The following is a 4,369-nucleotide window of genomic DNA, read 5'->3' on the forward strand; positions in this document are numbered from 1 at the left end:
TTATTTGAATCTATATTGAACTTTAAGAAAAGAATTGGAAGATATACATAGGACTATATCCTTGAAATAGAAGAAAAAAGTTTTATTAACTGTGCCGATTAAAATCAAGTGAGTCAAGTACCTATGTAAGCAGTTATGCCAATGTATTAAATAATTTTTAAAAGGATAATTAACAAAAAAACCATTAATATTGTATCTTAATTATTGTATCAAAAAAGAAAAAGAATTAAAAAACAAATAAACTACACAAGTATGAAAAAAACTTTGTCCTTTTGAAATCTAAAATAAACGTATTTTTTCTAGAATGTTTTAAAATGACTAAATTCTCGAAAGTATTAAACACCATTTATACGCACCAAGATATTAAAAAAACTTGATTCCTATATCGCTTACGTTTCTCATATTCTTTTCAAGTTTTTTTTAATTAAAAAAATAATTTAAAACACCATTTAATTATAAGCAAATACATTGTAAAAACAAAAGATGTTGACATCGCGTCTATTTTTGAAAATTATCCATAATATTTAAGGATAAGTTGTTTTTTCGAGGAAATAGATATATATTCCCTTAATTGATTTCAAATATATAAATATTGGTTTAATTCATTTTCTATCTGATTGTGATAACTTTCAATATCTCGCCTTATAAAAAAAGTATTACATTACTTTTGTTTAACTTAATCTTGATAAAACCTTTGATAAGTTGAGTTTTACATATGAGTTTTCAAATATGTTATCAATCAGAATTTAATAATAAAAATTACACAAAAAAAAATTTTTTTGTCTGATATATTATTATCTTAAAAAAATATATTCAATGTAATTATCAAAATAATAATATTTTTGGGTCTTTTTCTTAACCAAACTGAAAAATGTTGTTTTAATTAAGCCTTTTAACATAACTGTTAAATGTATCATGTGAAATGCAATTTGCATATTAATTTTCATATATGTTATCAATAAAAATTTAATAATACGAATTTCACAATATAAAATTTTTATGTCTGATATATTATTATCTTGAAAAATATATTCAATGCAATTATCAAAATAATAGGTGTAAAAATATGAAATTTAACAACCTTGGTATTATGAATAACCCATGGCATAACAAAATCTTTGGATCTTTTGGGTAACCAAAGTGAAAGATGTAGTTTTAATTAAGCCATTTAACATAACTATTAAATGTATCATATAAAATGCAATTGGTTATCTTTTTTACATAAAACAGGTCCTCATATACGTATAAAAATCTCAAAATGTTTTAAGACACATGCTATAAATGAATTCCACTAAACAAATGTTCCACACTGAATGTTTATTAAGGGTTCGTAACGTAACGTAACACAGTACAGCATAACATAATCAGAACCCGAGAAATTAGTAGAAATAAATTACTTCGGCAAGTTTTAGAAGTCAGAACTACAAAACTTCCGTACACTAAATTGATATTCAATTATAATTGAAACCAACAATGAAAAAAATGGTACTGATAACGTTAATAGGAGTGGATTAGAAATATATCTTAGTGATTACAATGACAAAGACTGTTAAATAAAGCAAATCACAATAAGTATACTATCGCTTCAGAAATGATCATCACTTATTAAACAAATTGAAACAACTTCACAGTAGGTCACGGCATTTTTATTTTTTCACGATATTAAAATTATTTCTAGACAATAAATAGCATACTTATAGCAAGGTGAATGTCCTATTTTCTAAAATAATTAAAACAAAAGTTAAATAATCTTTTAAACATTTAATTAGGATTAGGGTTAGCATATAATAACCTTGAGATCTGTGGACCGTTGACTGTTGGATATTTATATAACATCTAGGCTGTTTTTTGAAACCCTATATGCTTTAATTCATATTAATCAAAATTTTAAATAGAGATGTAGAATAATTAATTTAATAAAGTATAATTTTACATTTGTAGGAATTTCAACCTTTGAACTTCTAAAAATTTTTGAAATCATGAAATCCTTGCACACTTGAAATGATGATCACCAAATAACAATTTCTTTTAGACAAGGCCATACCTTTTAAAAAAATAGATATTCGTTTCACTTTTAAAATTTCGCTCTATTTTATTCAAGAAGATAGAGTCTACTTTGAATTATATTGCGTAAAAATTATATGTTCAAACGTTGGAATCTGATATAATTTTTAATTTAAAAATATTAACTTCACTATAATGATTTATTTTAATTTTTTTTTATTTATTTCAAAATCAAAAGCTAAATTCTTTTTTAATCAGTTGAATTTAACAATAATTTACCACTAAGATATATTTAATTTAAAAACATTTGACACTGGTATAGATTTTTATTTTAAAAAGAAATTGACTTCTATTTAATGAATAAATTATAATAATATTTTTAATAAATTTTATAATTAAAAATTAAAACAACTTTTCTTATTTTTATAGCAATTATTCAGACTATTTTATAAAATTACTAATGACTCATTAGCCCGCGTATAATTTTATATTTAAAAAAAGAACTTCTTCCCTATAAAGTTTATTAAATTTTTAATATATTTTATAATTAAAAGCAAAAATAATTTCAATGAATTTAAATTTGTAATTATTCAGACTATTTTATAAAATTACTTCCGATTCGTTAACCCGCGTATAATTTTATATTTAAAAAAAGAACTTCTTCCCTATAAAGTTTATTAAATTTTTAATATATTTCATAATTAAAAGTAAAAATAATTTTAATTAATTTAAAAATATAGATGATTTATTACTTTTGTATATATAATTTCAAAACATTAACAATTATATTGTTATAAGCCTGATATAAAAAAAATTTAACTTTCTTCCTTATCTGTGTTATAATAATTTATTATAAATATTTTGATCTATTTCAATATACAAAGCAATTTTTTTTTATTAATATATATATAAAAATAATTTATAACTATTATATATTTAATTTAAAAACATTTGGCAGTGATATAATTTTTCATTTAAAAAAAAATTCACCTTTTTTCCTATAATAGTTTATTAAATTATTTTTAATCTATTCCAAAATTAAAAGCAAAAAAAATTTTTATTAATCTAGCGATACAAATAATTTATAATAATTGACACTATTTTTTTTTTAATTTATTAAAAAAACAAAAAAAAATCATTCCTGTTTCATTATTAGAGTCAGTAACCGATATTGCATTATATTTTGGTAAATTCATCGAAGAATTAAAACTTTTTAAAATTATTAATAATATAATAATTTTTAATAATAATAAAAAATATATTCATTCTTTTAGCAAAGAAAATTTACTTTATAAAGAAAATATTTTATTATTTTTACCTCTTATAATAGTTTTATATAATTTAGTTTATATAATTTAGCTGCTAAATTACGATATAAAAATTTCTGCATTGTTTAGTGCACTTGTAGAATAATTAATAATTTATTCATATATTTGGTTATTTCACATAATAATTAAATACAACAATTAATTTTAGCTAACGTTTTAATTATAACATTAAATTTTTTTTACCATTACTCAGTTGACATATGCATAAAATATTTTTTGAGAAAATTTATTTTTTGTTTTTGTTATTAAAAAATATTAATATTTTTTAGCACTTTATTAAGTTTTTTTTTTGTAATTTACAATGTACACTAATAATATATTATTTTTAAATTATTTATTTACGACAATTAGAGATCAATGTATTTTCATAAAATTTGAATAATTTTTCATTTTTTTAAAAATTATATTTATGTATTTAATTTTTGGTATTTTAATAAATTCGAATTTTTCAAATTTGAGATGTTCCGACGGTATTTCACATAAGTCACGGTATGATTAATCAGTAACTAGAATAGCCACATATTATATATGAACTATTTTTCAGTATTGTATATTTGGCAAATTCGACCGATATCGCAAATTCACTGATGTTGCTCTAGGAGATGATGATGATAATGACGACAACGCCGATGACAACAATTTGTCAAAGCAGCAATTCAAGAATAACGCGCACACGAAATAACAAACAAACATACACAACTGCAGAAGTGAACTGTGTGAGCTTGCCTAAAGCCGAACACAACAAAACCTAAGTTGGACACCTCGAATGCAGAAATAGTGTTGTTTGAGAAAAAAAATCGAAAACAAAACTGGCAAACAACAAAAATTCTTATAGGAAGCAAAACAAAAGCACAAGTTCAATAAATGTTCGCACTCATTCGCATTCATTCCTACTTGCTCTTTTGGTTTCTAACAAGAACAACAACAGCAACAACAACAACAGACACAAATACATTAGTACAAATGAGCGTAAAGCCAAACAAGAAATATAGATATAGAATAACTAAAATTGCCGGTTGCACCACTGTTGCAATGCA

The sequence above is a fragment of the Teleopsis dalmanni genome, chromosome 2 (assembly GCF_002237135.1).
Source record: "Teleopsis dalmanni isolate 2A chromosome 2, ASM223713v2, whole genome shotgun sequence".
Taxonomy (NCBI): Eukaryota; Metazoa; Arthropoda; class Insecta; order Diptera; family Diopsidae; genus Teleopsis; species Teleopsis dalmanni.